Genomic DNA, 13,394 nt, shown 5'->3' with positions numbered 1-13,394 from the left:
TTGCTCTATTGCTGTGTACTACCCACTAGTAACCTGGGTTACAATTGACTATATATAAATCAGTTGACATTATTAAGGCATTTATTGGGTACAATTGCTACTTTTTACTGTCATTCATTGTGTTTTGGTCATTATTAATGCACTGTCACTTTAATTGAGCGTGAGCAGCGCGTCAAAAATAGACCCGGCACCAAAACTATCGCTGCACTGCTGCTTCAGCGACGCTCACGCCTCGCTCTGACGCGCTGCTACTGCGTGCATTATGAAAGCTCTAATCTGTTAACAAGGACGCCGAAAAAACACGCTCTGCTCACGTGCTGCTGGCGCTTGCGGTGTGAAACAGCCGTTAGTCTTAACACTAAAAGAAAAAACCTCTGGATACGATACTTCTAAAACAGTTTCATCTAAGACAGTGTGGGGGAAGCAAAATTTACTATGCTTTCTACTCAGTTACTTTGCACATGCATAAAGAGGCTCTTGTATGACAAATCCAAAAGGCGTGATCTTAAGAATAAATGGCAGTCACTTTTACCCTAAACCACAGTTTGCCTTCGAGTCATTCCTCAAGTCCACTCGGCCCTACACTGTTTTATAATCTTCCTTATTTAAAACAGCTCAATTAAGTCATCGGCTTCCTTGTAGAGTACCCCTAGTATCTGAGCCTGCACTGCGCAATGAAAGAAAAAAGCAAAACGGGATGGACAGATGCCTGAAATGTTGGAAACGCACCACACCTTAAGTCAGTGAAGAAAAAGGGCAAAGCTTGCAACTCTTGTGGGACTCGAACCCAAAACCTTTAAATGACTCGGCTCACAGCCAAGAAGTCCAATGCGCTATCCATTTGTGGCGCTGTGGCTTAGCTGGTCAAAGTGCCTGTCGTGTACACAGGAGATCCTGGGCTCAAATCCCAGCAGCGCCTTAGTTCAGGTTGGTGCGTGTGCTTTTTTCATAGAGCTTAACGAAATAAATTATAAAACTGTATAGCTTTGAGGCATAATGGATAGTGCGACAAATTGAATTACATTTGAGAGCTCATCTGATTCACAACTAGTTTACTGCACAACAATTTTTATAGTTGTTTATCTCCCTCTCCATAATCTCCATTCCTCAAAACTATTGAGGATTTTTTTCCTGCCTAGAGATGAAAAGTGTATGACCGAAATCCAAACACACCTATACCCCTTCTCCAAGCTATAGCAGTTGATGCTTTTCATGGCTGGATTTGCCATGCAAGGTGACTTTTCCCCCACTGCTTGGCCACACCAAAACAGAAAAGAGAATGCAGTATAGCTGTTTTTTTATTTATTTATTTATGTATTTTCTGTAACTGTATTTAGTAAATACTTCTGTTGATGGTATATGTAGACCACATTTTCTGCAACTTTGTGTTGGTTGGGATCAACACTTTGTACGCTGTTTTTGTGGGGAAAATACAGTAAAATATATTCGGTATTTGTTTGTTTTGTATAAAAACAATTTTCAGAAAAATTTTACAATGCACTTCTGTAGGTCTATGTACTGTCTGTAGTAAGTGTAACACTGAACTGAAAAAGGCTAACAGAAAGTCATTATGATGAATAGAGAAGAAGTCGTCATAGTGTTTTACATTAAGCACATTAGTGTTTAACTTATCTTATGAATGTCTGTTAATGTGATGGCTTGTGTGTGTCATTTGAAAACAAAATACCATTTTGAGAAGAAATCACATTGTTTTGAACGTATAGTTTCATTTTGCAGAAGAATTGAAGAGTTTTGCCCAATGTGTGTGTGTTTTGGGATTTGTGTGTAGAGTTCTGACAATATGAAACATGCTTTCAGAAATTGTGTGTAAACAACTGGAAAAAACTGGAAACAAACTCTTTGGTTGTCATTTTAAGACCTCCAGGAACAGGTTTGGTGACCCCTGGCTTAAAAGCATAGTTCACTCAGAAAGCAACTTTACAGGGCAACACTATCTGCTGACGAACTGGCATTCTCAGAAAAAAAGGCCTCTTACAAAACACCCTTACAAAAAACGCCCTTACAAAACAGCAGACAACTGTAAGGGCTCAACCGAAATTTGAATCTGGGATTTATCATGGCATGAACGAGAATCATACTCCTAGAGAACCATGCCACTATGCAAAGGAATGTTTTATGTGCCGACAATATCTGCTGACAAACTGGAATTCTTCGAAAAACGTTTTTTATGAAAGCCATAATGCCCTGTTAAACAACAGAGAAACTGCAAGGACTCATCCGGGATTTGAACCCGGGACCTCTCATACCCAAAGTGAGAATCATACCCCTAGACCAACTAGCCATAAAAGCTTGCATATTTCACAAGACATCAGAAGCAACAGATGGTCAGAAGTCCTTATCTAACAAACATTGAAGCAGGGCTTTTGCTTCTTTTGAACCCGGAACTTCTGCAATGGTTCGTCCAGGCTTTGAAAACGGGACCTCTCGCACCTTATGCGAGAATCAAGCCCATAGACCAACGAGCAACTGCAAAACAGCCACTTTACATGGCAACACTATCTGCTGACAAACCGGCATTCTCAGAAAAAAGGCCTCTGTGTAAGCCACAACGCCCATACAAAACAAAAGACAACTGTAAGGGTTCAACTGAAATTGGAACCTAGGATTTCTCATGGCATGAACGAGAATCATACTCCTAGACCAGCAAGCCACTATGCAAGAAATATTTTATGTGGCGACACTATCTGCTGACAAATTGGAATTCTTTGAAAGACGTTTTTACGAAAGACATAATGCCCTGTAAAACACAGTACACCTGCAAGGGCTCGAGTGACGTCACTGACGTCACTGTCTCCGTTCGGTCCCCTACTGCATTTTCTTGAAGTTTGGACTCGCTATTTACTCGCAATTTAAATCTTAATCATAAAATTCTTCCTCATTCGCTAACTATTTTTCCCTTCCACCTAGGGTGAACAAACCCTTAATACATTTATACAAACAAAACTGCTTTAAAACGGTCTGTCCCTCGAGCATCTGCCTGTTGTTTGTAGATTTAGCCTGCTAGCGCCGCTGGTCAGCTAAAGCTACCAACCTCTTTTACCATACACTTTTGACATACTGGCTTTGCTCTTTACCCCGTAAAATGTCGCTTGCGTCTCTGTCCTTGTGTGGAGGAGAAGCATCGATGGAGGCGTTGGAGCTGGAGCTGGAAGAAGTGGAGTCCCAGATCCGGGCACATCTGATGAGGTGGACGCGGCTGCAGGAACAACTGCTTGTTGTGCCTAACGCTAAGGCCGCCTCATCATCTAAGGTACGTGGAAATTACAACCACATCATTCCCTCTACCTCAACCCGCGTCCTTCTCTGTCCAGGCCCAGCGCACCCGGGGCGCGGCTTGGCCAGGCGTCGTTCACGCCGACACCCGGCTACCACGGCGCCTGGGTGCAGCCGCGTAAGGTGCTTGCCAGATCCTGGGGCAGAACGTCTCCTCCTCACGTTTTCGAGATCTCCACCGAGAACCGCTTCTCCCCTCTCCGCGAGTCGGATCCCGATGTGGCCATCATCGGTGACTCGATTGTTCGTCACGTCCGTGCCGCCTCCTCAAAAGGTAATAAAGTACGTACTTTCTGCTTTCCTGGTGCCCGTGTGAGAAATATTTCTACACAGATTCCAACCATCCTGGGTGCTGCCGAGAGCCCTGGTGCCGTTGTCCTCCACATTGGGACAAACAATACCGGGCTCAGGCAGTCGGAGATCCTGAAGAAGGACTTCAGGAGCCTGATCGAGGCGGTTCGACGCACCTCGCCCGCCAGGCAGATCATCGTTTCAGGGCTGCTTCCTACCTACCGCCGAGGAAATGAAAGGTTCAGTAGACTTTTAGCTCTGAATGAATGGCTAATAACATGGTGTAAAGAACAGAAATTGCTCTTTGCTAATAACTGGAATTTTTTCTGGGAGCGTCCTAGGCTCTTCCGTGCTGACGGCCTGCACCCCAGTCGAGCCGGAGCTGAACTCCTGTCGGACAACATCTCCAGATTACTTCGCACCATCTGACTAGCAGGTAAAAATTCACAAAATTCACATTATAGCCACCTAGACTCTTGTTCGTCCCACTTAAACATCAGTAACGCATATCTTGCAAATCCTATAGAGACTGTGTCTCTTCCTCGTATTATTAGATTAAGAAATAAACGTACTGTGTGCTCCAGAAAAAATCTATTAAGAATCAAACCAGAAAAACCAGTAGAAAGTGAAAATACAAATTTCGTAAGGCTTGGTCTCCTAAACATCAGGGGCCTCATGTACGAATACTTGCGTGGAAATCTTACTAAAACATTGCGTACGCACAAAGCTGTAAATGTGCGTATGCAGAAAAATATTCAGATGTATGAAACACTGCGTACGCCGAATCTCACGCATATTCTTTTGTACATCTGAATGAACGTGAAACTGAGCGCAACATGCACGAGCACAAAACCCCTCCCTGCCTCCTCCCCCGAATGAATATGCTAATGACTATGCTACTGGCAAAACCCAACGAAAAAGCAATGGCAAAATCAAGCAAAAAGAGAAACTTTGAACAGAATGTGAATTGGAGGTGCTGCTTTCGGAGGTAGACCGGAGAAAAGCGGTGTTATTTGCAAGTTTGTTCTCCGGAATTAAAAACAAAAGAAAAAAATAGAGTGGGAGAGTTTAGCTGATGCGGTCAACACAGTTGGGTCTGAACATCGCACTGAGTGCGTTAAAAAAAAGAAATAGTGTGGTTTATATCGGTAAAATGTTGCAGGACGTTCAACAGTCTCAGTGGTGCTACTCGTAAGACGCATGTTATCATGAATTGATACATTTGAGCATGCACTTGGCTCGAATCCAGCGTCTGATGAACTCTTTCTTGTTTTTTCCCCCACTACATATCAGATTTTGCCAACTATTTATCGCGAGAAAGACAAGTAGGAATCATCAATAAGTTCATATCAATAAGCATCATATTTTATTTGCACATTTATTGAATGGAAATGTTTCTGATTCATGCATGCAAATTTATCTTCAGATAGTGTCTTTATAGCAATGTGCGTGTGGTAGATAGCTCAGATTACATTGGGAAAACAGGCGACTGCTGCAAATTGTGCTTTAATGTTTAGCTGGTCAAATGTATGGTATGGAAACCTTATATACCTGCTGAACCCGTCTCATACAGCTGCCATTGCAAGGCTCAGCCACTTTGTAAAGAGGAATTTAACACAAGTGCCTCTAGGAGTCGCCAATGGAAATAAAACAGACACGCACAAAAAATGTGCGTACGCCTGCCAGAAAGCTGCCGTGAAGCTGTGCACATTCCCACGTTCAGTTCATTGTTAGTAAATCCAAACGTGAGCGATTCTGAGCGTGAAACCTGGCGTACGCAAAGTTTTTGTGCGTACGCAGCCTTGATACATGAGGCCCCTGGTCACTTGCACCTAAAGCACTTATCATTAATGAAATAATAACAGAAAACAATCTTAATGCACTCTGTCTCACTGAAACCTGGCTGAAACAAAATGACTATATTAGCTTAAATGAAGCAACTCCTCCAGGATTCTTATATAAACATGAGGCTCGTCAAACTGGTCGTGGTGGTGGAGTTGCATCAATCTTTAGTGATTTCCTTAATATTAATTAGAGAAAAGGACTTATGTTTAGCTCCTTTGAAGTATTATCGCTTAATGTTCAGCTTCCAGATACTATGCAAAAACCTATGTTATCTCTCGCTTTAATCACCATATATAGACCCCCAGGACCCTATGTCAATTTTCTAAAATAATTTTCTGATTTTATTTCTGACTTACTAGTCAAAACTGATAAAATGCTAATTGTAGGTGACTTTAACATCCACATAGGTGACACTAACGATACATTAGGGCTCGCGTTTATGGATTTAATACACTCACTTGGGATAAAGCAAAACGTTGTGGGTCCAACCCATCGCTTAAAGCATACATTAGATCTAATTCTGTCTTATGGAATCAAGGTTATTGACGTAGACATTATACCACAAAGTGATGATATTACAGATCACTACCTCTTACTATATAAGCTGTGTTTACCTGAAATCAGCAAACCCGCTCCAATACTCCGCCCTAGTAGAACTATTGTTCCGTCAACTAAAGATGAATTTATAAATAACTTACCTGATCTCTCTCTATTTCGTAATGCACCCGCAAACTCAAATGATCTTGATGTAGTAACCAGCAGTATGGATGCCATCTTTACTAGCACACTAAATACTGTGGCACCCATCAAATTAAAAAAGGCTAGAGAGATTAAAACTATACCATGGTATAATAGTCATACTCGTGCGCTCAAAACAGCAACCCGCGCCCGTACAGCAACGTAAATGGAAAAAAACTAATTTAGAGGTCTTTAGAATTGCGTACAAAAACAGTATGTCCAGCTATAGGAGGGCTCTAAAATCTGCCAGGACTGAGCACCTGCGCAAACTGATAGAAAATAATCATAACAATCCTAGATTTTTATTTAACACCATCTCTAAATTAGCAAATAATCGGTCATCCTTGGAACAAACTACTCCACCGCAAACTAGTAGTGATGACTTCATGAATTTTTTCAGTGATAAAATAGAAGGCTTTAGACGGAAAATAGGAGATGCCAAACTTTCTGCACTGGCTTATACTCCAAATCCTGTAAATATTTCATTGAATCATAATAATAACCTACACTGCTTCAAAATCATAGAACACGAAGGGTTAGTAAAAATTATAAATAGCTCTAAACCAGCTACGTGTATGCTGGACTCAATTCCAACAAAATTACTGAAAGAGCTGCTACCTGCTATAGGAGAACCTCTTCTTAACATTATCAACTCTTCTTTATCTATAGGCCATGTTCCAAACTCTTACAAGCTAGCTGTTATTAAGCCTATTATTAAGAAACCGCAACTAGACACCAACAACTTAGCTAACTATAGGCCTATTTCAAATCTTCCATTTATGTCTAAAATACTAGAAAAAGTTGTTTCCACTCAATTATGCTCTTTTCTGCAGACGAACAATATTTTTGAAGTGTTTCAGTCAGGTTTCAGGGCTCACCACAGTACAGAAACCGCCTTAGTGAAAATAACTAATGATTTACTCTTAGCTGCTGACCGAGGGTGCGTCTCGCTATTAGTTTTACTCGATCTTAGTGCGGCATTTGACACCATTGACCACAATATCCTCATAAATCGCTTAAAGTCTACAGGTGTCCAGGGACAGGCTCTACAATGGTTTATGTCATACTTAACTGACCGCTACCAGTTTGTGAATATTAATGGACAGCCTTCACAAGTCAGCCCAGTAAAGTATGGGGTGCCTCAAGGATCAGATTTAGGCCCTTTACTGTTTACAATTTACATGCTACCTCTGGGAGACATTATTAGAAGACATGGGATCAGCTTTCACTGCTATGCAGATGATACTCAATTATATATTTCAACTAAACCTGACGAGACGTCTAAACTTTCTAAACTAACTGAGTGTATCAAAGACATCAAAGACTGGATGAGCAACAATTTTTTTCTCTTAAACTCCGACAAAACAGAATTATTACTTATTGGGCCTAAATCTTGCACACAGCAGATCTCGCAACTCAATTTACAATTAGAGGGATACAAAGTTAGTTTTAGCTCTACTATAAAAGATTTGGGTGGAACTTCCGGTGACGTCATGTGGCTAGTAGTAGCTTGAAGAAATTGCTCCGTTCAAAATGGCATCATCCCTGAGAGGTAAGGGATCGCAAAAACAGGAACAACTTAAGGACAAGGGGGACAACTTGAAACAGTTGACTCTGAAACAAGCCTCGTGTTCACCGGCGGTTGCAGATGCTAGCCCGCATGACTCTGGGTCAAGAATATTGGAGGAACTCGAGAAAATGAGGAAAGATAACCAAGAGGGACAAACGCAAACTCAGCTCTCCTTAACGAGATTAGAAACGGCTTTTAAAGGACTAAAAGATGACGTGACAAATTTGGAAAAGAGAACCTCGGAGGCGGAGGACCATATTAGCGCTAACGAGGATACTGTGAAGCGCCATGAGCAGGCCATCCGACACCTGTTGCAGCGCGACATGCACCTGACTGGGCGCTGCGAGGACATGTAGAACAGACTACGGAGAAACAACCTGAGAATTTACCGTGTGCCAGAGGGAAGTGAAGGAACAGATGTAAAACTTTTCGTACAAGAGATTCTTAAATCAGTCCTTCAACTACCTCCAGAGATGAGCATTAGCATCGAGTGAGCCCACAGAGCACTTACCGCCAGACCTAAAAACCCAGACGCTGCCCCGCAATCCCTGATTGTGAAGTTTCTGGACTACTCCGTCAAAGAGTCTATTCTAAGGAAAGCATGGGAGCAAAAAAAAAGTGATGTATAAAGAAGGACAAATATACTTGGACCACGACTTCTCACCCGAATTGCAGAAGAAAAGATCGCTTGTGCGTGACGCAGTTAAGCAGCTGCGAACGAAGAACATCAGAGCCAGGTGTATTTTTCCTGCACAGCTGAGAGTGGGCCTAGAAGACGGTGAGAAAATCTTTCCGACGATGGCAGATGCTCAACCTGTACTTGAGAAGATGGGGGTGAAGGTGCGCGTGGACGAGAGGGAGCGGCTGGAAGTGGAGCTGTCCAAACGCGGATGGAGCACTGCGGGAGCGAAAGCGTGGAGCGGCCCTCAAACACGTTCATACGCAGGGATTGAATCCTTTTTCACCACAAAGGAGTGAGATGTTTCTTCTTTTCTTTTTCTTTTTTCATTTAGTGTTTCTTTGCCGAGTACATCTCATGTTTGAGACTGATACGTTTTAACGCTGGACGGGGCGGGATTAAAAACGAGTGGAGTTTCATCCTTCCACGGCTTGGCGTGCAACAGACTGCCCTAAGAACCGGACGCAGCGACGCAAAACGTTTAGTTTCGTTTTCCACGGAGGACCAGTCACCATCCTCTGCCCAGGAAACATCGGGGACTGGATTTTTCAGGTTTGATAACTGACTGATCCAGTCTGGTATGTGGAAGTCTACATTGTTCTGTTCACTTTTGTTCTGTTATGTTCTTAATGTTCTTTATGTCCTGAGATTGAAAATGAGCCAATCCCTACTAATATGTAAAAAACATTTTTCGTTTTGCTCTATGAGGAATAAGTTCATAGTACAAGATGAACAATCTAATTTGTGTTAATTATAATGTTAAAGGGCTGTGTAGCCCCATTAAGAGGAAAAAAATATTCAACCAATTAAAGAAATTTAACTGTGCTATAGCTATGCTTCAGGAGACTCATCTTTCAGAAAAGGAACATTTGAAGCTGAGGAGAGAATGGGTTGACCAGCAATATAGCTCCTCATACCACAATGGGAAAAAGAGGGGTGTCGCAATTCTTTTCAATAAATCTATTTGTTTTTGTCATGAAAAACATTTTTGTGATAAAGAGGGGCGGTATGTGATGGTAATTGGAAGTATAGGGGGCATTAAAATAACTTTGCTTAATTTATATGCTCCAAATGAGGACAACCCAATTTTTTTTTCAAAAAGATGGCATCATTGATAGCAGATAAAGCAGAAGGGATTATTCTAATTGGCGGGGACTTTAATTGTGTTTTGAGAGCAGCGGTTGATAGGCTCCCTGCAGGTTCAGGTTCAAAATCCCAAAAGTCTCTGGCTCTTTTAGCACTGATGGGGGAATTAGGCTTGGTTGATGTCTGGCGCAGCTTACATCGCAAGGAAAGAGATTTTACTTTTTTCTCACAGGTTCACTGTGCCCACTCAAGGTTGGATATGTTCCTGATGTCGGGAACAGATTCCTTTAGAGCCACTGAATGTAATATAGAAGCAATCACCATCTCAGACCATGCTCCAGTATGTTTGAAATTAAAGATGAGCCCAAATAATAATTTTAAATATTGGAGAGCCAATGTATCTATATTAAATAAAGAAATTGTTAAACAGGAGTTACAAAAAAGCATTATTGACTATCTTGAATTTAATGATAAGGATGGGGTGTCTCCAACAGTTTTATGGGAGGGAGCCAAATGTGTTCTAAGGGGCAATATTATTGCAATTTGTTCCAGATTAAAAAAAGAGAGAATTGCAGAACAATTAGTATTAGAAAATCAAAATCAGTACATTGGAAAGAGAATTTCAGACAACTCGGACGGATGATTTACTGGACAAACTAAATGAGACTAGACAACAACTAAACAACTTGTTAACCTATAAAGCAGAGGGGCAGCTGAGATTTACAAACCAAAAATATTATGAATTAAGTAATAGGGCTAGTCGTTTGTTAGCATTTCAGCTGCGTAAATCGCAATCAAGCAGAGTGGTGCATAAAATAAAGTGCCCAAAATCGGGGGATATGAAGCACCAACCGAAGGAGATTACAAAGGTATTGCTAACTATTACCAGGAGTTATATTGGGAAGAGGACTGCCCAAATAAGATGGAAAAGACTGAAAATTTCCTTAAATCAATTCATCTTAGTAAACTGACCGAGGAGGAAGCTGACCAAATAACAAGCCCAATAACAAAAGAAGAAATTTAAAAAAGCATTATGAAACTTAAAAATAACAAATCTCCAGGAGTAGATGGACTCCCTGGAGAATATTACAAAATGTTTGAAAAAGAGCTGACGCCGATTTTGCATAAGGTTTACAATTATGCCCTTTCAGAAGGTGTTCCCCCCGGTCATGGTCTAAAGCCATTATTAGTGTCATCCATAAAGAGGGCAAAGACGCAACACTCTGCACCTCTTATCGTCCCATCAGCCTTCTATGTGTTGATCTGAAAATACTTACGGCCATCATTGCAAACAGAATTCAGAACCACATAAGAAAACTTGTAAAACCTGACCAGACTGGTTTCATTACACAGAGACAAGGAACAGATAATGTCAGAAGAGCCTTAAATCTCTAAATAATAGTGCAAAAAAGGAATATCCCATCAATGCTTCTCAGCTTAGATGCTGAGAAGGCGTTTGACAGAGTGGACTGGGCCTTTCTACAGCAGACTCTCAAACATATGGGTTTTAATGACACCTTTATCAAATGGATCCAAATATTTTATAAAGACCCCAGGTCAAGAGTAAGGGTTAATGGCCACTGCTCTGATTTTTTCCCACTGGGACGCGGCACTAGACAGGGTGAAGTCCTCTCCCCCTCTTTATTTGCACTTAGCATAGAGCCGCTGGCTGAACTGATTAGATCCAATCCTCTTATACAGGGAATAAGAGACGAAACCAATGCTTCCCATAAGTTGTCTCTTTTTGCTGATGATATTTTATTATTTTTGGAAAATCCAATTACCACCATCCCTGCCCTGCTCCAAAGCCTTAATGAGTATAGTACTGTATCGGGATATAAAGTTAATACAAACAAATCTAAAGCATTAATGATTGTTGGGAACTGGCCATCACAGTTAGATAATTTGGTCTCATTTAGACACTCCACACAGGGGTTTAAATATCTGGGAGTAACAATTACCCCTAAGACCACTCAGTTGTTTTCATCTAATCATGAAAAGTTATTTAGGGAAATTAAAACCGATTTGAATAGAAGTGATATACTTCCACTTTCTCTCCTAGGAAGAATTGAAAGTATTAGAATGAATGTTCTACCAAGATTATTTTTCATTTTTCAAAGCCTTCCTGTTGTTGTACCACAATCTGCATTCAAATCATTACAAAAGTGCATTTCAAAATTTATTTGGCAGAACAAAAGGCCAAGAATGCGCCTTAAAATTCTGATGTCAGATAAGGGTAATGGTGGTCTGGGGCTGCCTAACATAAAAATGTATTATTGGGCTGCCCAAATAAGAGCAATCGTGGCCTGGATCATTCGTGATCCAGAAACAGTATGGGTCTCCATGGAGGAGGTGTCAATGCCTGGAATATCTCTATCTAGGCTCCCATTTGTTGGTCTAGAGACACAGAAGAAAATAAAGATAGAAAATTTATGGGTTAAAAACACTCTAAAAATCTGGAACCAGGTACAAAAACAATCAAGAGGATTGGTGGCCCTCTCACGAGCCATGTCCATAAGTCAGAATATTGAGTTTCTTCCATCTCTAATGGACAGGGGCTTTGGGATGTGGGCGGAAAAAATGCTTTTTACTGTAAACCAACTCTTTGAGGGAAATGTAATGAAATCTTTCTCCCAACTAAGAAACAAGTTTAATCTACCCTCAGGGGACCATTACAGATATTTACAAATAAGGGACTATTTAACAAAACATAAGAATTGGGATCAGCTCAGAAGAGAACCAACAAACATAGAAAAACACTTGATTCATCTGATTGAAAACAAGGGCGTAATGAAAAAACAAGTGTCCTTAATTTATTGCAAACTGATGATGGATATGTCGGATAACACACAACATATAAAACAACAATGGGAAATGGAACTCAATGTGACATTGGATGATGATACTTGGGTAGATGTTTGTTCTGGTTGCCATAAGGGAGTGGGGAGTCAAATGTGGACGGAGTTTGATTGGAAGTCTAAAATTCGATTTTTCAGGACACCACTAAAGTGTTTCCGTTCTGGTAGTTGTGGCAGCAATAAGTGCTGGAGAAACTGTGGATCAAACGCACATATTTTGGGACTGTCCTATTGTTCAACACATTTGGACTGAAGTAAAGGGGATCGTGGAAAAGCTCCTTAAAGTGAATCTCTCTTGGGACCCTTTAACATTTTTACTGGATAAATTTCCAGAGGATCTGTCCCATGATCAGAAAACTTTGCTACATCTCCTGCTAATGGCTGGAAGAAAAAATATAACAATTAACTGGTTTAAACCTGAACCACCCACGGTTTCACAGTGGATACAAAAAAATCTGACAGTTATATTCAATGGAACAGTTGACAGCACAAATACAGCTGAAGACTCAAATCTTTGAAAGAAGATGGTGACCAGTTCAAAGCCTCATTGGATAGGTCACTTATGTCTCTAAGTTTGTATTTTTGCTTGAAGTTTCTCTATTTACTTTTATTTATTTATTTTTAATTTTTTCCTCAGATCTATATTGTCATTATATATATCTTTATTTGTATGCTCGGGCCCAATCTCAGGACTGTTCTTATTACTGTTAGTATTTATGTTGACTGCTGTCAATAAAAGTTCAAAAAAAAAAAGAAGAAGAAAAATCTGACGTGTCCTGTTGTTGTTTTACGAGCCCGTCTAAAAGTGTGAGCGGTATTCGCTTTCTTTTGGGAGCTCGCGTCCGCGGCTATATTTGATATAACGAACGTGTGTGTGATTATTGAAGTGTCCCCGTCATCTTATCCATTCAGAAAAAAAGGACAAGCGCAAGAGTGAAGCGAGAGTGAAACGCGGAAAAAAAGAGAAGCCCGGCAAAACACAGGAGCAAAATTGTTTTAGCAACCTGAATCATGAACAAACTGCCATGATTAG

The 13,394-nt window shown here is 40.9% G+C and overlaps 1 non-coding gene across 1 annotated transcript; it reads left to right on the top strand.

Annotated features, from left to right (window-relative positions):
* The first annotated feature begins 845 nt into the window (after positions 1-845).
* On the top strand, positions 846-919 carry trnat-ugu (transfer RNA threonine (anticodon UGU)). The gene has a single exon. It is a non-coding gene; the product is annotated as a tRNA-Thr (tRNA).
* The last annotated feature ends 12,475 nt before the right edge of the window (positions 920-13,394 follow it).

The sequence above is a fragment of the Danio rerio genome, chromosome 4, assembly GCF_049306965.1.
Source record: "Danio rerio strain Tuebingen ecotype United States chromosome 4, GRCz12tu, whole genome shotgun sequence".
Taxonomy (NCBI): domain Eukaryota; kingdom Metazoa; phylum Chordata; class Actinopteri; order Cypriniformes; family Danionidae; genus Danio; species Danio rerio.
Note: the sequence above shows the minus strand (reverse complement) of the source record. Positions and strands in the feature narration are given on the sequence as shown.